The sequence below is a fragment of the Polyodon spathula genome, chromosome 13 (genome assembly GCF_017654505.1).
Source record: "Polyodon spathula isolate WHYD16114869_AA chromosome 13, ASM1765450v1, whole genome shotgun sequence".
In the NCBI taxonomy this organism is placed as follows: domain Eukaryota; kingdom Metazoa; phylum Chordata; class Actinopteri; order Acipenseriformes; family Polyodontidae; genus Polyodon; species Polyodon spathula.
In genome coordinates, this window is record NC_054546.1 from 21,743,052 (window position 1) to 21,770,821 (window position 27,770).

A 27,770-nucleotide genomic window follows, 5' to 3' on the forward strand; every position below is an offset into this window, starting at 1 on the left:
ATTGCAACATCTCGTCCCTTGATTCTGCCATCAATGTTGCAACTGGGGACAATTGTGTGGCAAGTCGAGCCACTGATTGGTGGCAATTCTCCCGTCTCTGATGTCCCTGAACACCTGTTGCATAGAATAGTTGCCCCTCGGTCACAACCTTCCCTAACACTGCTATAGTAGACCCAGGGTCGTTACAGTATTAAAGTTTGTCACATTCATTGTATTAGCCTGCTGTACAACTATGTAAGGTCTGACAGGGTGTCCATATACGTCGAATATATGGATGCCTTGGGGCGCTGTGTGGCAGGAAACAAAGTCGAGTGCCTCCAACCCCCGAGAAGTCAATATATTCTATGTATACAGACACCCTGAAGGGCCGTCTTGCATTTATAATCCAGGTCAAACAGTGGAATTCAACAAAAAAAAAAAAAAAACATAAATCATGTTTAGAGCAAAGAAGGATTTTTTTATATATTTTTTTGTATTAAATAGCCTCACACGACTTTGAACTACACGTTAAGTTAAGCTGAGTAAATTAATTTAATTTGAATTTTTTATTTTTGATATCGTGTACATTACCATTGAAAAGATAACCAGGGGGCGGAGTTGAGACTGCTCTTAATTTTTTTTTTTTCCCTCTCAGTGCAAGTCACTGTTTGAGTAAAGCAGATGGGAGGAATCAAAATAAATTCAGTGTTGTCTTGGATTTCAATCATTGTTCAAGGTCTTTGTCGGAGAGGGGTGGAAATGTGCAGACGTGCCTTTTTGTGGTTTTCTGTACCATTTACAAACAGCTAAAAAGACATTATTTGAAGTGATGAAGTCAGGGGGAGTGTTTTATAAAGCCTTTCTTAAGCTGTGCATTTTCCACAGCTGAGACAGTTTTGTTTTTTGTTTCAGCCAGTCCTGAAAGACAGCATATATTTTTTTTTTTTCAGTTTTGCTATCTTCCAGTTCATGAAATTGTTCTTCATCCAAATCGACATGTCTTCTTCCTACTTTGGGGATTTTTTGCTGGTAACACTATGTAACACAATTTTTGTTCCTGGGTAGTAAGTGTTATTTTCTAATTGCTTATGCCTCAAAAGTATAGAAAATGGTTATTATTCCTTTGCTTTTGTGACCAGGACAGTGATTTTTCAAAATATCACTATTTCCAATGGGAAAACGGGCAAATGTGTGTCTTTTCGTTCACATAAAGTCAGAAAAAAACAACCTATGAATCCAAATTAACATGTATTTATACTAAAGTAATACAAAATGACTACAAAAGATTTAGAAGGGAGTAGTTTTTCAAGATTTATGATTATACTTTATTTACAGTATAATCGTAAATCTCGAAAAACTACTCCCTTCTAAATCTTTTGTAGTCATTTTGTATAACTTTAGTATAAATACATGTTAATTTGGATTCATATATTGTTTTTTTCTGACTTTATGTGAACGAAAAGATACACATTTGCCCGTTTTCCCATTGGTGATAGTGATATTTTGAAATATCACTGTCCTGGTCACAAAAGCAAAGTTTGTGGGGAATAATAGCCATTTTCTATACTTTTGAGGCATAAGCAATTAGGAAATAACACTTACTACCCAGGAACAAAAACAAAACAAAAAAATTGTTACACGGTGATCGGTCACTCAGTTTTATAGTTATTGTACATCTGTAACTGTAACCAAGAAAGCTACCAGTATTTTAAATTCTGTGAGGCAGTGCAGTGATTACGAATATGTGACAAGGACAGCTGGAACCTTGCTCGACCAATCACATTGCTTGTTTCACGATCCATTTAAAAAACACAGACATGCACAAAAGCAAATTCCTCACCCAAGTCTTCCACCATCACGGTGACTTTTATTTTAAATACAGGAGCGTGTCTGTCTGTCTGTCTGTCTGTCTCTCTCATGGAGTTTCTAGCTCTCTGTGGCAAAGTGCCGCCCCTGTGTGTATTTTGTGTTATATGTTGTATGTTAATGTTGGTGTATAGTCACTGGTACACGGGATATAAATGGATCTGTGTAACACGAGTGTTTAAAATGTATATTTGTATTTAGGCACAAGGATTGTACAGCACTTCACATACAAGTAAAAAGTAATCATATGTGAGCACAGGGAATTGCACTTTATTAATTCACGTGCAGTTGTACCGCGACTCCAATTGAATGATTGATTAGCAATCGGGTCTCGGTACAGCTGCATAAAAGCAGCATGTTTTCACTTACTCGGGGTTGTTGTGTGTTCAGTGAGTGGAGAACAGGATTGGAGACAGAGGTAATAAGAATAGTTAATAGTTAATAGAAGCTCACCGTGTTTGTCTGTGTAGTTCGTTTTTGTTTGTCTTTTTGTTTGGGTGATGAGTGCCATGTCCTGTTTTTGTCCTGTTTTATTTTATAATAATAAATCGCGCACAGCGCATCCATTTATCATTTCGTCTCACAGTACTGTGTGTTTCTTCTGGCTGACGTCCCCACTACATCCGTCTTTGTCACACTCCCTTATTATATCATGTAGCTGTTCCCAATTAGCATCAATTTTCTAATTTGGGAACAGCCACATTCTCACATGTACTTGGCAGGGATAGAAATTAACCCCATCCCTGCCAGCCACCAACACACGAATCAAACACTATTTACCACTATCTATTTAAAATTTATATAGCAAATAAAGTTAAAAAAATAATAATAATGAAAACAGTGTTTTCTGTCAATGCAGTAACCACAGCGGCAATAGTAACTAGTGACAAATTGTAGAAATCAAACAACTGGATGCAGGCTGATTTCTTTCAGCAACTTTATTTAGCATAACAAAGTCAGGAGGCTTTGAATAAACTTCATGAGCACCCTGTGAAAAAGTTACTGAACAAACAGCATGATCACATCTAGGCTGCCAGATATTTTTAAAAACTAAAATTTTAGAACCTAATTGTGATTTAAATATTGAATACAAACACATATATGCACACTTAAATCCTAAATAAAAAAACACAATGTTCATAGTAAAGCTAATGATTTTTATATTGTTATAATGCTTTTGCAAGTAAGAAGATTCTAAAATCTGTGAACACTGTTTTGACTCTCTACACATCACTAAACCTTCAAATCCAGCATCCTGTGTTTTGAATCAACATTCTTCTGGTATCTATTTTTTTTTTGTAGAACAAAAAAACTAACATTTTTGTTTTATGTGTAAGTTGTCTGTTTCAGTATGTCTTGCTAGCATATGGAGAAAATTACATTCAAGTCTTGTAACCATCTCATGTGTCACACAGAAGAGTCACTCTACCACATTGATCTGATTGCATAGAACAACACAAACCACTGCTAAACTGTAATGATATATTATGATTTATGTCTGTTGCCAAACAAAACTTTCTGTTTTAGTCACCTTGTCACTCAATGATTGTTGTATACATGGTAATACTAAAAGATAATGTATAAAATTATAGCATGTACTGCTTTGAAACTAGAAATACTAAAAGAACGTAATAAACAAAATGACAATGTTTCAAAAACTGACAAGAAACACATATATATAATATATTATAATATATATATATATATATATATATATATTATATATATATATATATATATATATATATATATATCTATACTTATGATTACCCCTGATTGATAAACTTTAAGTTGTCTCTCAAACTACTGAGAAAGACCTGCAGTGCAAAAACGCTTGTGTGACAGTGATCAGAGTGGTGTTGATACAAATGCAAATGTCCAAACAGTAATTAAGTTTTCAAAACATTCCATATTTTAATAATAGACAGATAATAAGTCCACCCGTCTACCAACAATGGTATCAGAGGGAATACCTAAAATAATACACACACAATTTACAAGTGACTGATCCGTGCACTGAAAAGTGCTCTCTTTATCTCCAGTTGTGCTTGCTGTGCTGTGCTGTGCTGTGCTGTGCTGTGCGTGCTGTTACGTGCTGTTACGTGCTTTGTCCAGTGCCATGAGGTTGGTGCTTGGGTATATTTGCTGGCTGCCTGGTCCTTGGCTCCCGCGTACACAGTAAACAAAACAAACATATAGCTCTCCGGCTCACTATTACGTGCAGTATAAGGGGCCGTACTCATGTAGCTGCCTCCCCTTTGTACTATCAAACTCCTCCCTGCAATCATCCCGGCTATCAATCACTGCCTACTCCGCAGCTGATTACAATGGAGTTGTAGACAGTACTTGCAGTTACGAGCTTCCTCCAAAATGGCCGACATACTATTACCTTATCCATGCTACCTAAATAATGTGTAAAAAAGAGAAACCACATGTTTGCCATTCACGTCATTCACAATTGTGTTTTTCAAAGCGTGATGATCACATGTTATAAAGGTAGCGTGTTCAGGGTATAAGATTAACAATAATGTTTTAGGAATGATTTGCTGAGGATTGTTTTAATTATTTATTGCCTGCAGTTCATGTAGTAGTCTTTTAGAGAGGGTTCTGGTCTGCCAAAGAACTGTTAAACCAATTAGAATATTTAGAAACACCAGTTCTTAAAAAAATGCTACTTAAGGTTTTGTGAATAGAGCCGAGTGTTTTGTTATTTGGTACTTCTTCAGTTACAAAACAATATGAAGAAATAGTTAAAGATAAGATGATAAAAAATACCCCTTTAAATCTCTCACAGTAACATAGTTAAAAATCATTGTAACTGTTACTTTAAAAAGCAGGGATAAAAAATAAGTAGTATAAAAAATAAACAATTACAAATAAGTAGTATAAAATAGGATAACATTTTCCCTTCAAAGTGGATAAAAATGTGTTTTCAATCTTAATTTAAAAGCAGCAGAGATTGTGCCTCACTTATAAATCATGCACAACTTTTGAGCTCTAAAGCTGAATGCTTATTTGGCACTGAATGTGCTCAATAATAACAAATGACTCAAGAAACACTAGCTTGACGAAGCACAGACAACACTTTGATATCAAGTGAAGTGAACAAGTAATTAGGAATATATATAGTCACACACACACATGTATATATCCTTCTGTTCTTTAAATATGACTCACTGGGACAGAGCTGTAATCTAAACAGTCTTTCAGATTACACAGTAAAAACTCCATTCAACAAAATGTTAGGTCTCACTTTTATAGACATGTTTATTACCTCATTAGTACCTGAATAGTCTTCTTCTTGGAACATTTTTGTACACCGTGTTACTGTAGAAACACTCATGAAACTACCAGGTCATATACAGTTGTAGTTAAAAATATAGATACCCCAATGGAAATGTATAATTCTGAGCAATTACTTGGAAACAAAAAAATATAGGAAAATATAGGAAAAATCTTTTGTAGCAACTTTTGTGGACAAGGGAAAAAAAAGTTACACGAAATAAATTAGTACAATTATTTATTTCAGCATTTCTTTTGCAAAACTCCAAAAATGCTAATTCAAAAGTATTCATACCATGACAAGGAATTAAATTATATTAGCTGAGGCACCTTTAGCAATAATAACCTCTTTTAAACAATTACAATATTTGTCAATGAACTTTTGGCATGATTCTTTAGTGATTTTTGACCATTCTTCAATGCAAAATTGTTCCAGTTCCTTCTCTTGTGCACAGCCTTCTTCAATTTATACCAAAGATTCTCAATCAGATTTAGATCGGGACATTGACTAGGCCATTCCAGAACCTTGATTTTATTATAAACTACTGTGTTATTCGGGGGGCATGAATGAGGGATCCTCCTACTTCCCTCCTACCTATAACATCTGCTAATCCCCTATTTAATCACCAAGCCTTGAGTTTGCACTGTCTTGTCTTTTTTTTTTTTTTTTTGATTTTTGCCTGTTGCAGCACAGCTGACAAACAACACTGACCATTCGAATACCGCTCGACAAAGCTGTCTCATCTCTGAATTCGCGAATGCATTCCCAAGAGGTCTGTCTGTTTCTTCGGTCATGTATTGCTACACAGCCCTGCAAGAATCTTATAGTCATGCAATTCTGATTATCAATTTAGATTTGAAATTGCTACTCCCCTTACTTTTCTTTCATTGCACAATTGAATTCTCGAATTGTGACTGCATTCTCTTCCTTGGACAATCTGGAAATAAATCCATGACAGCGATCTCCCACCTCCCTGACAGTTTCTGCTGTTTGTTTGTGCTCTGCAGCATTGCTCTGTGTTTACATTATCATCACATCTCCATTGCTTCCACAACTTGGAGTGGGCTCCAATAATAACGGCCATAGGGATACATGCATTAAACCATCAATATGCGCATTGAGTCGTGGGACTGATTATCCTATCCTTGCTTTTGCAGTGCCCACTAACACTGCAGCTCCCAATTTTCCCAGCTGTCAATATTTCATGTTCATGTCATCTTGTTTCATATTATAACACGCCTTATGTATTGTACAGCCCTCAACCAGGCAATTCATTCAGCAATCAATTCCACAAAGCACTCTCAGCCAAAAGCAGCATTCCGTCTAGTACTGGATAATGCTGTCTAGACTGGTCTCAACCAATCAAGATCTCTTCAACAGATTATTAGGCTTCCAAGCCAAAGGCTGGGTAGCCTATTGTTATTGTTAAAGTTTTTTTAGTTTTTTTTTTAATTATGTTTTTTTTTGTTTTTCCAAAATTTTAAACTGCTGCTGCTTCGAAGCTGTGTGACTGATCAGGTTCTGACTTGGCAGGTAACAAGCTGGATAAATTGGCTGTCAGATGCTGAAAAAATTTTCTGCTGCGTCCTTGCAATTGGCGCCGTGATGCATTTTTCGAAAAAACCTTTCGAAATCTTCTTCTTGAGAACTGGTGAAGCCATTGATCTGAAACTTGGCACATATCGTCAGCATTCAAACCTGCATCAAGTTTGCAAAGTAGAAGTTTCTGATATAAATTTTAATGTCGAAATGGCTGTGTGGCAGAGCAAAGCTCTGCCCTTTAAATTGGCAGGGATGGGGTTAACTTCCCCTACCTGCCTGGGTTTATTATGTTCAGGTGGCTGGGTTGATTAGTTGATTAGGTTGATTAACGATCAATCAGCGCCCAGCCACCTGATATAAAAGGAGGCCTCTGCTTCTCATTTGGAGAGAGGGAGCTGAGGAAGCAGGTTGGTTTTTTTGGTTGTTTGGAAAACTTGAATCCAGTGAAGGCATTGCCCAGCCTGGAAACTGTTATTTTTGTAAGTTTTGCTTTTTATCTTTTTGGTGTTTAAATTGCTTTGTTTTGGCCCTTGTGCCCTTTCATTTTGTGTTTATAATAAAATAGTTATTTTTTTGAACTGCAGTCTGTCTCTGGGCCTCTATCCACTCGCCAGCCTGCCACAGGCTGCCGCAAATCTTATCAAAACATGCCCTTGACAGCAGGCTGCTGGTATTTGAACACTGTTTGACCAACAAACTCCAAACTTGGTAGTTATTGTCCCAGTAACAATGTGATACAAATATGTGAAAATGGTGATGTTTTATAAAACAAGATGGCCTCCAGCTATACGTTTACATTTGAAATTTAAACCTGCATCAGTTGAAAAATTATTTACTTGACTAACTTCAAACTTCACAAGCATAATCCTTGATACTGTAGCAAATACAATATGACAACTGACTTTTAAGAAACTTACATTAAACAAGATGGCTGCCTGACACATTTTTGAAAAAAAAAACTTTCAAAATCTTCTTCTCTGGAACAGTTGAAGTTGCTGATTTTAAACTTGGCACATTGGGAACTAAACACGTTTAGACAGGTACTGATACTGGGGCTTGGAGCCGTAAAACTGTCTGGCAGGTCTAGTTATTATTATTATTATTATTAATATTAATAGGCTGTTCTCACTTTTCATGTATAGTTAATGCTAATCTTAATGTTAATGTTAAATCTCCCTCCAGACCTGTGAGGGTGCTAAAGAACGAGAGGAGAAGTATCTGGAAGGGCTGGCCTGACAGTTCATTTCCGGGGCAGGGAAGTCAGTCAGCCTGGAAGGAATCGAGACTCTGTTGTAGACTATTGATCTGAAAGGTAAACAAGGGGCAGCTGCAAGTAATAAGGCAGCTGCAAACGTTTACCTAGATGTCATGTGGGAGTACATATAGGGGCCAGGGTAACGCTGATCTTTTCCTTCGTTTGGGTAAAACGTTTGGAGAGAGAAGGAGCGAGAGAGGAAGTCGCAGTGTTTTGTGATATATGTGTTGTGTTTGTTTATTTACTGTCTGTGTTTGTTTCACTGTAGACATTTAAAGCAATACTCTGGAGCTGTCGCAAAGGGTCAGCACTGTCCGGAGCACCCCTGCACACCACCGTATCCGTGTTTTCACCACCCACCCTCACTGTTTGTCTTTGTTCGGGACTGTGCCCTATTTCTGTTATCCCCGAGCTTTACACATCGTTGTGTATTGCTGGGGATTGATTTATTTGTCAGTCACCAGACCTGGAAAAGCAATAAAGCACTTTTCACTGGATTATCATTGTCTGCCTGTCACTCCTGCAACGCATCAACGCTACACCCGTTCCCCTACCAACCACTTTGCCACAGTAGTCATTACAATTTCATGCAAACAATGAGAAATCAATAACATTTCTATTAAATGGACAGTCTGTAATGATTTCCATTACATGAGAGTAGATGTTAAAACTTCATGCTAATTTGAACTCCGCTCTCACCAAGATAAGCACCAACTAAGACGTAGCTTTACAGTAAATTAATATGATCCATCTGCATCTCAATCCATTTGCATTTCCTTCCATCGGATGATGTAGATATCCTTCTGCCTGGTGTTGGTGTAATGCCAGGGATCAGCTTATTTTGCCTCCCCAGTGCATCAGCACACACAACAGCTGCGATGCTGGCTCCAGGGAACAACCACAGTGCGGTCTCCCCAGCGCATCAGCATTACATCCCCTGTGTACATCATCAGCAATTGGAAAGATAGTGAAGAACTGCTTCTTCAATCCCTTCTCTTCATCCCTGCACCCCAAGGCTGCGTCCTCTTCATTCCTACGCCTCGAGTCTGCCTCCTCTTCATCCCTGTGCCCCAAGGCCTCCTCCTCTTCATCCCTGTGCCTGAGACCGCCTCCTCTTCATCCCTGCACCTCCAGGCTGACTCCTCTTTATCCCAGCACTATGAAGCTGCCTCCTGTTCAACCATGTTCACCGAGACCGCCTCCTCTTCATCCCTGCGTCCCTAGGACTGCCTCCTCTTTATCCTTGCACCCTGATGCTCCCTCCTCTTCATGTCTGTGCCCCGAGGCCTCCTCCTCTTCATCCCTGTGCCCCTAGGCCTCATCCTCTTCATCCCTGTGCCCCAAGACCGCCTACTCTTCATCCCTACACCCCAAGGGCTGCCTCCTCTTCATTCCTGTGCCCCGAGAGCTGCCTCTTCTTCATCCCTGCACCTAGAAGCTGCTGTCTCTTCACACCTGTGCCCTGAGGCTGCTGTCTCTTCATCCCTGCACCCAAAGGGCTACTGCCGTCTCTTCTCTTCAGGATGCCCTTCATCCCTGCATCCAGAGGCTGCTGTCTCTTCATCCATGTGTCTCGAGGCTGCCTCCTCTTCATCCCTGCGCCCCAATGCTGCCATCTCTTCATCCCTGTGCCCTGAGGCTGCCGTCTCTTCATCCCTGTGCCCTGAGGCTGCCGTCTCTTCATCCCTGTGCCCCGAGGCTATCACCTCTTCATCCCTGTGCCCCAAGGCTGCCGTCTCTTAAACCCTGTGCCCCGAGGCTGCCATCTCTTCATCCCTCTGCTCTGAAGCTGCCGTCTCTTCAGCCCTTGCCCTGAGGCTGCCGTCTCTTCATCCCTGTACCCTGAGGTTGCTGTCTCTTAAACCCTGCACCCAAAAACCACCTCCTCTTCACCCCAGCCCGAGGACGCCACCTCTTCATTCAAAAACACATCCCCACTTCAAGAACCGCCTCTAGGAACCATTCAATCTGCCAAGGATATAATGGGCCACCCAATTAAATACGAGGATACAGATATGTAATAATTTCAATGCTACATTTTGTGCAGCCAAACAATGCCAGTTCCTGCACATATGCAGTGTTTGAGTTGATATGCATTCCATTTTCATCTACCTGCTTTCCTACAAATGTTAATCATCTCACCTCAACATCCCTGTCTCACCACAATCAAAAAATAATTCCCCATCTCTGGACTCCAATGGATTCTCTACTGACTAAAAGACATTCCATCATCCTCCTTTCATTGTAAAAAAAAAAAAATAAATACCAAGGAAACAGAAATCAGAAAGAGAAACTCACTTATAGCTTCAGAGATTGCAAAATGCTTCATGTAGGGCCCCCGCCATGCCCACTCCCCTCAATTGTGAATCAGTCCTATTGGGGTTGTCACAAGATAAATAATTTCTCGAAAGAAGATCTTATCATCAACATCTGCGTCCCTCGTGGTGAGCCAATCAGCAGTTGTGGTGGGAAAATTACATTTAATGCAATTTATGTATTAACCTTTGAGCTGTCTGTACATGGGTTTGCTTAGCCTGTGTGACTTAAAAAGAGATTATATTAATGTAATAAGGAGTTTGAAGCTTGTATTTTTAAAGAAAGTTTGTTCAAAATAAGTCTAGACATATCTCTCTCACCTTTTGCCTGCATCCTGTTATTTCTAAGCTAGGACAGGAATGCCCAAACATGGTCATGTTTTTCTTCACTTTTTGTAACCGCAAGAAGCCTACGTGACAAGACAAGAGATGGTCATGGTATCAGAACTGCTTGCTAGAACCATGATAAGTAACAATATAGTAGTTGTATTTGATTATGCTTTTATGATATTTGTATTTGATTATGCTTTTATTTGATGTGTGTATTTTTTATCCTCCAGTTTGTTTCTGCTGTTATGACTCCTTCTCATCTGCTGAAAAGCAGGTGGCTCATAAACCAGTCGGAAAGATGCTGACTATGAGTTGAAACCATTGGCAACTGCAAACCGCATCCGTGACATTTCAAAGAAATGTCACTGTTTTAATAGAGTAAGATGCTAGCAGGTGCTTTCCATGACTCTTCATAAGAAATCTCACTATCCCTCTTTTGTTTTGGGGGGGGGGGGGGGGGGGGGGGGGGGGGGGTAATTAGAATAAGCTTTTTTGATTGGTCTCATCTTAATCTTCCAAGTTGTTGTTATCTGCTAATATTGAATTAAGCTTCTGTGATTGGCTTGCAATAACTATACGTTACAAGGTATATATTATGCATACAAGCTCTATGGAGCTCAGAACTTTGCTCGGTTTTCTCAACACCTGCGTGTGTTAAGAGTGTTCTCAGGTTTGCAAACTTTAACTATTAAACTTGTTTGCTCAGTCTTGTCTGTTTTACTGAGACTCTATCTTACAGAAGTTAAGGTGAAAACTTCCACCACACAGCTCATTCTCAAATTCCCTCAGACCAGTTTTCTCTGCATTATATCTCCATTTCCAATGCTATCCATTCCATAAAATTATCCAGCCGGGGATATTGGCTAGTCAAATCAGACATTTCAGATGCATTCAAAGTCATGCCCATACACCTCCCTCCGCCATCTCTTTGATGTTGGAAGGGACAATTATTATTACCATTATTTTTTCTTTTACTACCCGGTTAACATTCGGCTGCCACAATTTGCTCAACACATATTGTACTCTTCCAACTGCACCTACTGGATGACTTTCTCTCCCCTCACCAGACCTCTCAGTAGTGGCATTTACAAAACAAGATCACTCTTCACAATAGTCAGAGTTCCCCTATAAAAAAAAAACTACTCTGTCCCATTCACTCACTACAATTCCTTGGAATAACATTAGACACCCGTTGGTTTGAAGCAAGCCTCCTGGCTGATAAACTGAAATGTATTCATTCCCTCATTCAATCCTTTCAAAGCAACCGCACTATTTCAAAACAAAATTCCTTTCAACTCTGGGACACTTATTTCTAGTCTTCTCGCTCTCTCTACATCAGCAAAAATCTCAGCTCCAATATTTCTTTGGAAGGAAGGAAAGCTATCAGGATGTGAACTTACCTCCTGTAGCACCAGAAGGGTCATTCTATGTTCTACAATAATTTAACATCTGCCCCCATGATCTCTCTCTTCATACTGACGCTTCCTCCATCGGCTTTAGCGGTATTTTTACAATCAATGGTTCTCCAGTGCATGGCCTTGCAAATCCAAAATCTCTCCTCCGAGGTTATTTCTCTCCTTTCAATGATCTAGTTATGAAATCTCTTTGCCTTGCTGCCTTATTTGGTTTTCTCTGCTGTTCTAAATTAATTAATTAATTAATTAATAATAATAATAATAATAATATAATAATAATAATAATAATAATAATAATAATAATCCATATCTGTTTTGCTTTGGCAGTGAAGTCGTGGGGTGCCGGGGGTCTCTTGGAGTAAGTGAAGCTCACGTCCCAACCTTAGAAGCCCAGTCGCTGCTGGATTCATCCTCCACGAGTCAAGGGGGACCCCTGGCCAAATTGAACTATCACTGTCGTCTTTCCATTCTCTCCTCTAGATCCCCCTTGGGGGAAGTATCAATATCCACGAGGGCAGCTCTCCGCGAGCAAAGGAGAAGCTCCTTTTCTCTAAGTATAAGCACATATCCTCTTATCAATTCCCAAGGTCTCTTATGTCCAGTGAATTCTTCTTTAACCATTCTGAAGTAGATTTTGGATTGTTGTTGTGCTGGAACGTCCAGTCGGGCTTTAAACCAAGTTTTGTAGCAGAGTCTTTCAAATGATTGGCCAATATCTTTTGGTATGCTATGGAATCCAATTTACCATGTATTGGAACTACATTTACTGTGCCATTAGAGGAAAAACAGCCCCATAGAAGGATATTACCACCTCAGTGGTGATATCCATCATTCAACTTCCATTTTGCAAACTTTAAGTTAATGTCCTTGTGATGTTTTCCTAAGAATGGCTTTGAGACCTTTACCATGCAATACTTGACCTATGGTTGAAATGGAAATCCCTAATCACTTTGAATACCTTTGGCAGTGAGTTTCGGATTGTTGTTAACCTTACTTACAATTCTTCTACTTGGTAAAAGAACCTTCCTTCCAGACCGAGGGAGCATTGTGACAGTCTTATACTTATTGATAATACAAACAATAGTTGAAAGTGGAATACACAAATGCTTGGAAATCTTCTTGTATCCTTCTCCGGCTTTATGACAATGAATAGTGTTCTGCTTAAGGTCTTCAGATAGCTCTTTACTTTTTCCCATATTGACATATTGGTAATGACAGCAATCATCCTATGTCTAACCCTTTTATACTCGCTAAGAATGTTCACCTACAATCCAGCCTTTTCCAGACTTTTGTAGAATTAGGTTCTGCATTTTGAAATTTCTAGTACCTTGTAAACATTACTAACATCAAAGGATATGAATACTTTTGAATTAGCATTTTTGGAGTGTTGCAAAAAAAATTGCTAAAATAAATAATTGTAGAAACTTTTTTTTTTTCCTCATCAACAAAAGTAAAACTTTTTCTTTTTTTAATTTTTTAAATTTTTTTCCCCCCTAAAATTCTTTGTTTTCGAGAAATTTCTATTAATTATAACTTTCCGTTGAGGTATGTACACTTTTGACTACAACTGTATTCTCTAAAAATAAACCATGAGCCATGCATATTGAACAAATGTAAAGACTGCATTAGTGGTGTATTATGTATACCAATTCTCAGAGATAAATGTAAACGGTACAATCTGGACAGATTCTTTTTTTTTTGTTTTGTTTTCCGCTGCCGTAATCTTAATTCTGAACACTATTATCCATGAGCACTGTGCTGTTCCAATGATTGCCCTCCCCTCCCTTTACAAGCAGGTTCATTGAGGTCCATGAGCACTGTGCTGTTCCAGTGATTGCCCTCCCCTCCCTTTACAAGCAGATTCATTGAGGTCCCTGAGCACTGTGCTGTTCCAGTGATTGCCCTCCCCTCCCTTTACAAGCAGGTTCATTGAGGTCCCTGAGCACTGTGCTGTTCCAGTGATTGCCCTCCCCTCCCTTTACAAGCAGGTTCATTGAGGTCCGTGAGCACTGTGCTGTTCCAGTGATTGCCCTCCCCTCCCTTTACAAGCAGGTTCATTGAGGTCCGTGAGCACTGTGCTGTTCCAGTGATTGCCCTCCCCTCCCTTTACAAGCAGGTTCATCGAGGTCCGTGAGCACTGTGCTGTTCCAGTGATTGCCCTCCCCTCCCTTTACAAGCAGGTTCATTGAGGTCCGTGAGCACTGTGCTGTTCCAGTGATTGCCCTCCCCTCCCTTTACAAGCAGGTTCATCGAGGTCCGTGAGCACTGTGTTGTTCCAGTGATTGCCCTCCCCTCCCTTTACAAGCAGGTTCATTGAGGTCCGTGAGCACTGTGCTGTTCCAGTGATTGCCCTCCCCTCCCTTTACAAGCAGGTTCATTGAGGTCCGTGAGCACTGTGCTGTTCCAGTGATTGCCCTCCCCTCCCTTTACAAGCAGGTTCATCGAGGTCCGTGAGCACTGTGCTGTTCCAGTGATTGCCCTCCCCTCCTTTTACAAACAGGTTCATTGAGGTCCGTGAGCACTGTGAAGTTCCAGTGATTGCCCTCCCCTCCCTTTACAAGCAAGTTAATTTAGGTCTCAGTGTGGAGAATGGGTAGTAAAGCATGAGATTGCACACAGCAAAATAAAATCTAGATGCTAACGGTCAAAATCCTGAAAAAGCTAAGAAATTTACATGCATCCTTATGGCGTAATAGAGAGCCAAAATTAAGATTGTAATGAACAATAAAGCTTAAGAAATTACCATTTAGTTTGATTTACATTGTTTTTTAGTCTATGTTATGAATAATAATAATAATAATAATAATAATAATAATAATAATAATAATAATAAATAATAATAATAATAGAACTGCCAGGCAGTTTTACAGCTCCCAAGCCTCAGTATTCGTACCCGTCTAAACGTGTTTAGTTCTCGATGTGCCAAGTTTAAAATCAGCAACTTCAACTGTTCCACAGAAGAAGATTTTGATGCATTTAAAAAAAAAAAACTGTCAGATGGCCATCTTGTTTAACGCACAAATGCCATTTTTGAAAATGTAAGTTTTATCAACATAGGCACGATGGTTTTCAAGTTTGGAGTTAATCAATTGAACCATTTTTAAACTGAAGCAGTTTTAAATATAATAAGAAAATGTAGGAGTGGCAGCCATATTGTTTCACGAAACATAACCATTTTAACATATTTGTATTCTGCTGTCACCCGAATGATGCCTACCAAGTTTGGAGTCTGTTGATGAGATGGTTTTCAAATAAAAGCAGTCTGCTGTTAAGAGCGCATTTCAGTGAAATTTGAGGCAGCCATTTTACTACTGAATTGTATCACAGCAGCTTCTGGTTTGGATGCTGATAATATCTGCGAAGTGTCTGATCAATCACTTCAACAGTGCCAAAGAAGAACATTTCGGGAGGTTTCTAGAAAAGCGTCACACGGCCATTTCTATTTAACACTAGTTTGTTAAAAGTCAGTTGTATTGTTACAGTGTCATGGATAATGCTTGTGAAGTTTCGAGTTAGTCAAGTAAACCATTTGTCAACTGAGGCCTTTTAAAATTTTGGATGTAACCGTACACCTGGCAGCCTTCTTGTTTTATAAAACAACCATTATGACATATTTGTATTCCATTGTTACTGGGACAATAACTACCAAGTTTGGAGCTTGTTGGTCAAACGGTGTTCAAATAGTAGCAGCTTGCTGTTAAGGATGCGTTTTGATAACATTTGTGGCAGCCATTTTGACATTAAAATTTATTGCAGAAATTTCTGCTTCACAAACTTGATGCGGGTTTGGATGCTGATGATATATGCCAAGTGTCAGATCAATGGCTTCACCGGTTCCCAGGAAGAAGATTTTTGTTCTCTCTGCCTAGACCACCTAGCCCAGACGAGCTGTCTTTCATGACGTCCAGGTCAGACATGTCGGACCCATCCACCTCCGTCGGGCAGGCCACAGTGGGGAGCACCCTGCCGTCCTTGCCACACGTGTCCCAGAGGGAGGAGTTCCGGGCGCTAATGCAGCGGGCAGCTGCAGCCACGGACATCCCATGGCCGGCGGAACAGGAGGGAACCGCTTCCTCCAGCAGAGAGGGCATCCACAGCACGCCCTCTCCTTATGCCTGGACTTCCTGGATTTGGTGTGCTCCTCCTGGGGCAACCCAGCATCTGCACCCTCAGCCTCCAGAACAGAGGCGTCTCTGCTGCACACTGCAAGAGCCCAAGAAACGGGCCTAGGAGCATTCCCTACCATCGGGGACACGATCACGGTGCTGGCGGCATTTGTGGCTGATGCAAGTTAAGGTCGTAGAGACCGATAATTTGGCACTCCTGGATACCCCCATTACACCGAGGCAGACTTTTGGGGCGACATTCATGTGAACCTTAAGAGGTCCCACAAGGCCACGGAGGTCGCCTCAAAGTTTTCACGCCTTCCAGCTCACAGTCGGCGCCCAAGGTGGCATGCAGGGAAGAAAAATAAATAAATAAATAAATGCCTAATAATAATAAAATGTCATAGATAAAGTATATAATGTACATAAAACATATGCTCATCATATGTGGTACGCCATATAACTGTGTCTATATAGATACAGCTCTGGAAAAAATTAAGAGACCACTGCAAAATTATCTGTGTCTCTGCTTTTATTATCTATAGGTATGTGTTTGGGTAAAATGAACATTTTTGTTTTATTCTATAAACTACTGACAACACTTCTCCCAAATTCCAAATAAAAATATTGTCATTTAGAGCATTTATTTGCAGAAAATGACAACTGGTCAAAATAACAAAAAAGATGCAGTGTTGTCAGACCTCGAATAATGCAAAGAAAATAAGTTCAGATTCATTTTTAAACAATACAATACTAATGTTATAACTTAGGAAGAGTTCAGAAATCAGTATTTGGTGGAATAACCCTGATTTTCAATCATAGCTTCCATGCATCTTGGCATGCTCTCCATGAGAGGTCCCACAAGGCCACGGAGGTCGTCTCAAAGTTCTCACGCCTTCCAGCTTACAGTCAGCGCCCAAGGTGGCATGCATAGCCTGCTGTGGTAAAAGGGTCTGAACACCGCCCTCCACCCCAGAGTAGACAAACAGGCAGAGGCAGGGCCAGCGGTAGGGGACCACCGCAGGCCAGGGGTAACCGGTTCTCCAGCTGGAGACCGAGGCCAGGACCTAAGAAAGACACGCCCCCTTCCAGGCCCAAGGGATAATGCCCCTGAGGGGCCCTGGCTGCCACCAAACCCCCCCACAACGGGACTGACCAACGGCAATGACCCATGGCAAGGCTGCACCCAGGACTCCTGGGTGCTATCGACTATGAGACACGGTTATGCTCTACAATTCTGCATAGGTCCGCCACCCTTCAAGGGTGTGCTCCTCACCTCACCTCACCAATCTTTGAAGGAAGAACGATGTACGCTTGGCCCAAGTCCAAGCGATGCCCTCAGCGGCTTTTACTCCAGGTAATTCCTGGTGCCCAAAAGGGACGGCGGTTTCAGACCAATTATGGACCTCAGGGTCCTCAACTTGTTCCTCAAACAGAGGAAGTTCAACATGTTGACAGTACAGCGTATCCTCCAGTGTCCAACTGGGGAACTGGTTCACAATAATCGACCTGCAAGACGCCTACTTCCATGTCCCAATCCGTCCCGCTCACAGAAAATATCTGCGATTCACCTTTCAAGGCAACGCGTGTGAATTCTGTGCGCTGCCACTTGGCCTCTCGCTGGCGCCCCTCACATTTTCAAAGTGCATGGATGCAGCACTGGCTCCACTCAGGCTACGGGGTATTTGGATGCTAAACTATCTGGACGACTGGTTGGTTTGTGCGCAGTCAAAAGCATGCACAGAGGCGCACAAAAAACAGGTCATAGATCATGTGGCGATGTTAGAGCTCTCAATACATCAACAGAAGAGCAACTTCATACCATCTCAGTCCACAGTGTTCCTGGGCATCAAACTGAAATCTGTGAGCATGCTTGCCTCACTGTCGGAAGACAGGATTCGGTCGTTGGAGACCATACTCTCCCTATTCAGAGAGGACACTCTCCTACAGGTCAAACTATATCAAAGATTGTTGGGGATGATGGCAGCCACCTCGAGAATCCTTCCACTAGGGCTGCTGAGAATGTGCCTGCTTCAAGCTTCACGCTCAAGGTGCACCTGGTCAGAGATCGGTACTAGCTGGTGCGAGCGTGCAGACAATGCCGGAAGACACTGGAGGTGTGGCTCCGTCCCTTGGATCTCCTGTCCGATCCCGTCAAAGAAGGGAAGTGATCACTATAGACGCCTCCAGTCTGGGCTGGGGAGCGGTCTGGAACGGGAGAGGAATAATGTGCAAGAGCTACAAGCAGCGAGCCTGGCATTATCACATTTTTGCCAGCAATTACTGCAGTGGTAGCCTATATAAATCATCAAGGCAGCCTGCGCTCACTGGGCCTTCACAACGCAGTGCACAGACTTCTGTCCTGGACGCACAGAAACTTGCGTTCCATCAGGGCAGTTCACCTCCCCGGTGTGTACAACAAGGCAGCAGACCTCCTGTCCAGAGGAGCTCCAGACATCTCGGAGTGGAGGCTGCATCCTCAAGTGGTGGAACAGATTTGAAAGAGGTTTCGACTGGCACAAGTCGACCTCTTTGCCACAGCCGAGTCCACTCATTGCCCCCTATGGTTCTCCATGGAGAGAGACATGCTAGCTCACCCCTGGCCACAGGGGCTCTTGTATGCATTCTCTCCGCTACCATTAATACCCCTGACACTAGAGACGATCAGGGTGTAGAAAGCACAGGTTCTGCTTGTTGCACACAGATGGCTGAGACACCCCTGGTTTGCTCTCCTCTCCGACATGTTGTCGGATCAGCCATGGCAACTCATACTGTGCAAGGACCTCCTGAGCCAAGTGGAGGGGCTATTATGGCACCTGAACCCAGCCCAGCTCCAACTCTGGGTCTGGCCGTTGAACGGAGCTGTCTATTCAGACAAGATTTGCCAGATGCAGTAGTAGAAACACTACAATCTGCTAGGGCGCCAAGCACTACAGCCCAGTACTCATATAAATGGGAAGTTTTCCAAGACTGGTGTCTTTCCGAAGGTTACAATCCGGTGACTTGCCCAACTGAGACGATATTAACCTTCTTACAACACCTGTTTGATGCAGGGAAATCAGCATCCACTTTGAAGGTATACCTGGCAGCAATATCAGTGTGCCATGACAAAATTGACTTGGTGTCTACCTGGGACACATTTCCTGGCAGTGCAATTTCTTAAAGGGGCTTGGAGGCTTTGTCCTCCCATGAAAAGTATGGTCCCCAAGTGGAATGTAGAACTGGTACTGCGGGCCCTTATGGGCCATTTAAGCCCATGGCATCAGCAGAACTGCACCCTGTTTCATTAAAAGTGGCATTTTTAATCGCCATTACGTCTGCCAGACGAGTAAGCGAGCTTCATGCGCTGTCCATCGATGACACATGTATGACTTTCACTGGAAGTGACTCGTGAGTAACATTAAGAACAAATCCATCCTTTTTGCCAAAGGTGGTCTCCTCATTCCATATTAACCAACCAGTGGTTTTGGAAACATTCAGACCTCCCCCGCACGAGTCAGAGGAGGTCTGTAGACAACACATGCTATGCCCAGTTTGGGCTCTGCACTGTTATTTGGAAAGGACGGCGTCCTGGAGACAGTCTAATCAGCTGTTTGTCAGCTCTGGATCCAGCTCTAGAGGTCAGGCCCTATGGAAGCTACTTCTAGCACACTGGATGGCAGATGCGATACGCTTGGCGTATGAACAGACCAACTCCCCATTACCGGAGGACATTACGGCCCATTCTACCAGGGGCCAGGCAACATCGTAGGCTTTCCTTCATGGCGCCTCCTTAGATGAGTTATGCAATGCTGCTACATGGACAGGTAGTCAGACATTTGTGCGTTTTTACCGCCTTGATGTGACAAACCAAACGATACCCTTTCTGGGCTCTAAAGTTTTGCAGAGGGCATGCCCTTAAGCGTTATGTGGGCTCTGTTGCTATCGCCGTGGGGCTGTACTTTCGGTAATCTGGAGCCAGGACAGTTTTGGTACAGCTTTCCCATTCAGTAATGGTTGTCATTCGAATTGAAAGGGAACATTAGGTTATTACCATAACCCTGGTTCACTGGAAAGAGAATGACAACCATTACCCTTTGAGGTTGTGTCCCCAGCTGGCCTCTGTTTTCGAAAGAAAATGGAGATGTGTTATTGTGAGGACTTCCCTCTTCAACAGGAGGTGAGCGGGAATTCTCCTCTCACAGCAGGCCCCTGATAGGGCAGCTTTTGTATATTTGCTACGAGATTGATGGTCAGAGGGATTCTTCCCATTCGGTAATGGTTGTCATTCTCTTTTTCAGGGAACCAGGGATATGGTAATAACCTAACATCCTCAATATGCCAAGTTTAAAATCAGCAAAAATGCATCAGATGGCCATCTTGTTTAACGCACAAATACCATTTTTGAAAATGTAAGTTTTACTGACACAGGCACAATGGTTTTCAAGTTTGGAGTTATTCAATTGAACCATTTTTAAACTGAAACAGTTTTAAATATAAAAAGAAAATGTAGGAGTGGCAGCCATATTGTTTCACTAAACATAACCATTTTAACATATTTGTATTCCGCTGTCACCGGAATGATACCTACCAAGTTTGGAGTCTGTTGGTGAGACGGTTTTCAAATAAAAGCAGCCTGCTGTTAAGGGCGCATTTCGGAGAAATTTGCGGCAGCCATTTTACTATTGAATTGTATCACAGCAGCTTCTGCTTTGCAAGCAGGTTTGGATGCTGATAATATCTGCGAAGTGTCAGATCCATCACTTCAACAGTGCCAAAGAAGAACATTTCGTGAGGTTTCAAGAAGAAATGCGACACACGGCCATTTCGGTTTAAGACCAGTTTCTTAAAAGTCAGTTGTGTTGTAAAAGTCAGTGTCAAGGATAATGCTTGTGAAGTTTCGAATTAGTCAAGTAAACCTTTTGTCAACTGAAGCCGTTTTAAATTTTGGATGTAAACGTACACCTGGCGGCCTTCTTGTTTTATAAAACAACCATTATGACATACTTGTATTCCATTGTTACTGGGACAATAACTACCAAGTTTGGAGTTTGTTGGTCAAACAGTGTTCAAATAGCAGCAGTTTGCTGTTAAGGGTGTGTTTCGTTAAAGTTTGTAACAGCCATTTCGAGAATAAAATTTATTGCAGAAACTTCTGCTTCGCAAACTTGATGCAGGTTTGGATGCTCATGATATATGCCAAGTTTCAGATCAATTGCTTCACCAGTTCCCAAGAAGAAGATTTGGAAAGGTTTTATCAAAAAATGCATCACGGCGCCAATTGCAAGGACACAGCAGCAAAATTTTTTCAGCATCTGACAGGCAATCTATCCAGCTTGTTACCTGTCAAGTCAGAACCTGATCAGTCACACAGCTTCGAAGCAGCAGCAGTTTAAAGTTCTGGGAAGATAGATAGATAAATAAATAAATAAATAAATAAATAAATGCCTAATAATAATAAAATGTCATAGATAAAGTATATAATGTACATAAAACATATGCTCATCATATGCGGTACGCCATATAACTTTTTTTTTTTTGTGTGTGTGCACATATTATATATATATATATATATATATAAGTATATATATATATATATATATAATAAATATATCTAGGAGGGTGCGTGTAGGATGATTTTAGTCACTGTGTTATTGTTAAATATATTTCTGCTGTACTTACAGTCAAATTGCTGTCTACCCTTGTGTTTTATTCTTCTGTCTGTCCCAGCCCACTATTGTAAATAAGATCTCTGATCTCAATTGTTTTTATCCTGAGGAAATAAATTAAACTTGAATCGAACTTTGTCCTGCAAATAAAGTTACTATGCAAACATCAGACTCATGGTTCAAGGAATTACCCATCGTTTATCTTTTTTAAAAGCAATGTTGCTTGTGTCAATCTGAACTGAAAAATGTGGCAGCTAAGTTTCTATTTTAGTACATTTTAATTGCTGCAAAATAGGACCAACTGACACTATTGAACAAAAATCACCAGTGTCAGTAAGAACATGTCATGTGTAAGTCCCTTAAAATGAACACAGTCGCTATAGTTACTTAATTACATCACGGAGACCGCTCATCAACATCAGAACTGGTTTTATTTCTGTCAGAAAGGGTTAATGTCAGCGTTGGCTTATCACATCCTTATCGTCTCCCCATATCAAAGTATTTGTGTTCTCTCAGCTCCAAACAAAGACATATTGACATTCCTGAGCACCCACCCTTGTGAAAACAAAACACCAGCAGCAGCTGGACTGCTCAGTGGCAGCCACAGTTATCTGCTTCTGTCCTACCGGGTTGAGTTTCAACACCTTTTTTATGGCAACAGGCAGGCTATTATATTAAGAGAAATAACATGATGTGTCATACTCTTAAGAGTTTAATATTGTAGACACACAGACACACAGACACACACACACACACACACACACAGACAGATTGAGAACTCTATGTTCTAGAAATTAAGAACTCTAATAATGAATACATTTTTCAAGGATTAAGAGACCTACTAGTCCTGTTTTTGTTGGGTTTCAATCATTTAAATAAACTTTCAATTGTGTGGCTTTTGTGGTCACAGTTAAAGTTTGATCTCATCTTAATCTCAGTCTCGTTTTAATCACAGTAGTCTGCGATATAAACCAGCACATAAGCCAGACCAGTAGGCATGGAGACTGAACTGCTCCCTTCCGTTTCATTCCCCCACCAACACAAAGGTGTGCAGACATTTAAAAATCAATCCAGTAACTTGTTCACAAGATAGAAATCACAAGTTTATCCATAACTTCAAAAGGCTCAATCCAAATTCTAAGATAAAAACTATAAGAAATAAGGTCACGATCACTCATTTAGACATCATGGACCATATTATCAAAGCTTTTCCTTCATTAATTTTTGAAAGGAGAAATAATCATCTTTAAACTTATAAAATGAGAAATTAGTACATAGTTCTAATTAGTTTACTGATGAAAGCATTAGCCAAAACTTTTTTGTTTGTTTGTTTATCTATTCATAGAATCAAGCAGACATCCATGCATGAAAACATATAAAACAGTTACCTAAGTAAAAAAGGAATAGCCTAAAAAACAACTTAGCAAGACTAAGTTTGCCCCATCTCAACGATGTGTTTAAAGAGGCATTTATTCTGAATTCAAGTGTTCAGTGCTACCCTACAGAAAATAACTGCCATAGATACATTATCAGTAACAAGTATCTGCTTCTTTTTACCTCTTTATCTAAACGTGTCAAATTATGTTTTAATTCACTGTGTTTTTCTGTAAGGCACTGTTGTCTGGGTTTTAAAGACAGCCGTTTATCTTTTAAGATACCCAGATTAAGAAGCAGGATTTGACATGCCTCACCATGTTATGGGCATGGAATGATGCCATCAGTCAAGGTTAAATAACTGCCTGAACTGACAGTGCTTTGCTTTTCACAAACACTCATTGTTTCCGGCTGCGATCGTATTTGAGATAGCTACCTGCGTCCCATTGGCTGCTGAGATGTTATTTGTTCCCTCTTTTTAAAGTGATGAGGTCATCATTTACATTAACACGTGCTTGAGTTGTTTAAACAATTAACTGGTACAATTAACCACTATTGACAAACAGTATTGGTTTGTGTTTGAAGGAATTGTAACAAACTTCCATTAGCTACACATGTCTCAGATGTGCAGTTTGGAAAGAAATTTGTCCTAAACTTTTTATTTTAGGACATGGTATCTGGTACTACCAGATTAAAGAGAGGTACTGTACTGCATTAGGGTAAAGAAATCTGTTCCACTTACATGCCTGAGTCATTTCACCTGAGCAGTGTCTTCTGTGTGGAAGCTTGTTACTGGTTGAAAGGCAACTGAAAAACATGTATGAATGTGGTCAGGCCAATTTGGCTTGACCACATATAAAGGAGGATCTAAGAGACATCCTCTAAGCTAATTTCTGTGAGACAGGTTGGGCTCTTGGTTCTAATTCAGTGTCATGGCTCAGTTTGGGTAATGCATTATTTAGTATTTATTTGTAAATTGCATTATTTGTAAATTTTTTTGAGTGCTACCAGATGCTTAACTTCTCACCTGACTCCTGCCTGTTCTCTTCCTGTCGTTAGCCAGTCTTGGATGCAACACTACCTTTCCACAATGCGGCTTTCCTTTCTTTGCAATTGACACACTTTTGGAGGTGTATTTCAGAAAGCCTTTATTTTGTGTTGTCCCTACAAATAACAAATCTGGATGTTAAAACCAAAATAAAGATCTGTTGAGTTACTATTACTTTAAGTGAAGTTAATAGTTATTTGTTACAGAAGCAACTTTGAAAAACTAGCTGAAATGATTAGGATTGAGAAGACCTCTGAATGTCCTTCCATTATAGTCTCAATACTGTGGAGAGCCCTGGAATGGGTTCAAAGGCTAAAGTAAGCAATGCAGGAGACAGGAGACATGTACTGGGAGGAGTGAAACAGAGGATTCCAGAAGTACCCATATACTGTAGGTAAAGTATGTTCAGTATTTCAATTTAGTATAAAGGTGTCATTACATATATTGTCTATGCTAGAAAAAGAATCTGATTTCTGACAAATATCACCAAGTTAAGAAATTCATATTTTTTCAGATTTGAAAAGTGGAGCTTCGCTTGTGCAGTAAAGCTCTCAGTAGTTCATGTTTATAGCAGTGGTTATCAAGATGCTTGATCAGTCCGGATGGTTATCTCGGTCCTGTTCTCATTGCGCACATGTTCAGAGTAACAGGTGCCATGCAGGACAGGCCATGGAAGCAGAAGTTGGTGTCTGATGTGCAAATACTCTGGGTTTAATAGGTATACCTGCATGCCTTATGTTAACTGTGGAGTGTCCCAGCCATTGCACAAAATGATCTATCCCTGAATGAAGTGACACACGCAGGATCCAGCCATCTTATCAACAGCAGTACATCTGACAGCAAAGAGGGTTAGACTTTGTGAAGATGAATGCCGTCTTTTGTCTTTGTTATTTCTGCTGTAAGGGACTTCATTGTATTAGTACTGCAGGCAGTCTCATCCATGTACTTGTTACCTTGATGTCATTTGTTAGTATAAGCGGCTTCATTTAACAATTTCAGTCTTCAGTATGTTGTTTAGCCTTATGAGATGTGATAAATATTTGAACAAGATGATATTGTTTAAAGATGGTGCTCACATTAAAAAAAAGCATGAAATGCAGGAAAAAATGACCTTGTAAGCAAAAGTACATGTGGGCCGGTGTAGAATTCAACACCCGTTGAAAAAGTAAGAAGGTAGCAATAGACAAGTTAATTTCCATTACTGGTTAAACTTCCTTAAATAAATAGTACATTGTTGGTCATCACTTGTAGACAAGATTCCTATCTTGTAGACACTATTCTTACCTGGAGTTTCACCTGCCCCTGCCTACCACCTGTCTAAGCTGTCAGCTTAAGAGAAGAAACAGTATTGTGATAGGAACCCCAAAGTAGGCAGCCATGGGACGAAATTTTGTGAAGTGTTAAGTAAACGGTTTTCTTCAGTCTCCTTTCTGTTTTGAGGTTTGCTGTGAAGTGAATCTGATTTGAATATTGTTGAGTCTTCTTGCTTTTCAGAAAGCATAACCCGATTTTCGCAATTTATCAGTCTAAGATTATAAAATGCACTAGACCCCTTATAGAATACTGTGTCCGGTTCTGCTCACCTTACAACAAAACCCTTACTGAAATTGAGAATGTGCAAAGCAGGGAATTCCAGGACACAATGACCTCAACTAAAATAGTTAAATCTCTGCAGCCTTAAACAAAAGACGGGTAAGAGGAGATTCAACTGAAGCCTAAATCTTTTAGATATACCCAGGTCACTACCCTAAAGTGGGACAGAATGGCACAAAGGAAAGTAAGTTCTGAACAGCGCTGTAACTGCATGGAATAGATCACATGGGAGGGAGGAATATCTGATACACTAGAACAGCAGTTCCCAAACTTTCTTGGCTCATGCCCCCTCTATGACATTAAACATCTTGACTGAAACCATAGAATGGGACATTTCTTTTTATCTCTGCCTTTTGTTGTATAATGATGCATACTTTTAGCACAGGCATTGGATATGAAGAATACAAATGTACAACAGAGCTGCAATTTTTGTAAATAAATTGATCAAAACTTCGTTCCTTTTAGCTTCTTGATCTGAAAACAAACTGGGTCTTAAAGGCTCACAGTGATTCAGCATCAACAATAGCTCTCCTATTCATCTCCATGTAATATCCAATGGTTTCCTCTTGTCCTGGTTTCTGTGCTGCACTTAAATTATTGTCTCGGGTCACTTTGTCAACACTGCTCTTTGGCCCTCTTAAAAGATCTTGTGCGCCCCCCCAGTTTGGGAATTCCTGAACGAGGAACATTAAAAAGGTGTGGTGGCAAGATGCAAGCCTTGCTGGGCTGTACAGCCTCTCATCTCTCCAACATTTCAGATGTTACCTTCCTTGAAACCTGCTTGCAACTGCTTCACTGACCCATAAAGGTATAGCCTTGTGACTTCTTGGAGCAGTTGATATAGGCGGTTAAAAATGACTTCAAAATCTGCTATAGCTGAGGAAGCACAACAGCAAGTTGAGGGTTGTTGTACTGCTATGTGGGTAACAAATACATAAAAAAATAAAAATTATTTTAGTCTAGTGCTTGGGCAATGGCAACATGATGACATCATACAACCTGGCAAAACCACAGGAACCAAATGGATTAGAAAACATTAGAGAGGCGAGAGGGGGTAATGGAAATGCTGCTCATTGGAAAATTTCGAGTTTACTTTCAGCAGAGTTCACAGGGTGGCTCTGAAGTCATACTGTTGGAGTCAGCCTGTTATTTTAGTGCTCTTACACTGCCTGCATTCCAGTTTGCAAGCAGACTCAAAGCTGCCTTTCAGCATTTTTTTTTTTTGTGTGCAATAGTTCTCTACTAGCATTATGCAAATGACACTGCTGTTAAGACACAATGAACTGTACAGCACTTGAAGACAGGAACTGTGATCAGCTCCATAGAGTCTTTATTCATTTTAAAAACATAACACAAAACATTTAACAGCTTGTTTCACTCCCTTTTAAAGTGATTGTAACTAACACAATCATTCCATAAATCTTACCTGCTTTGCACTTCCCTCAGCTATACAGGTCTCATGTGTATTTTTGAAATAAAAACACACGTTACAGCAAATGCGTAGTGGCATTTTAAAACGGGGTATCTAGTATTCTGTTAGGTTAAAAAAAAAAAAAAATGCACACCTTACTTTCAATACCTCTGTTACACCTACACATTTCACCTCAGCAGTATGTTCTGGGTCATACCATGTTGCTGTCTGAAAGCATGTCAGTAAATAGGGGAAGCAGTTCGTAGGGTAATGATAGAAAATAAACCTTTAAATAGGTGGGGCCAATTTCATCCTCTAGGTGACCAAGGAAGTGCAACACTAAGAGCATGGGTCGCAAACAGAGATTTCATCAAGAGCAGTATTAGATAGGTTTGAAATAAAAACACGTTTACTATTACAATGGTTTTTTTTTTTAAAAACTGCACACTTGAGACACAATAATTCTGATAATATCTTTATTTTTATATAGCGCCTTTCATAGTGGACCACCATCACAAAGCGCTTTACAGAGGTAGGCTGTGAACTGTGCATTATATGCAGAGTCACTTACAATAGGACACTGATTTAACATCTCATCTGCAGGA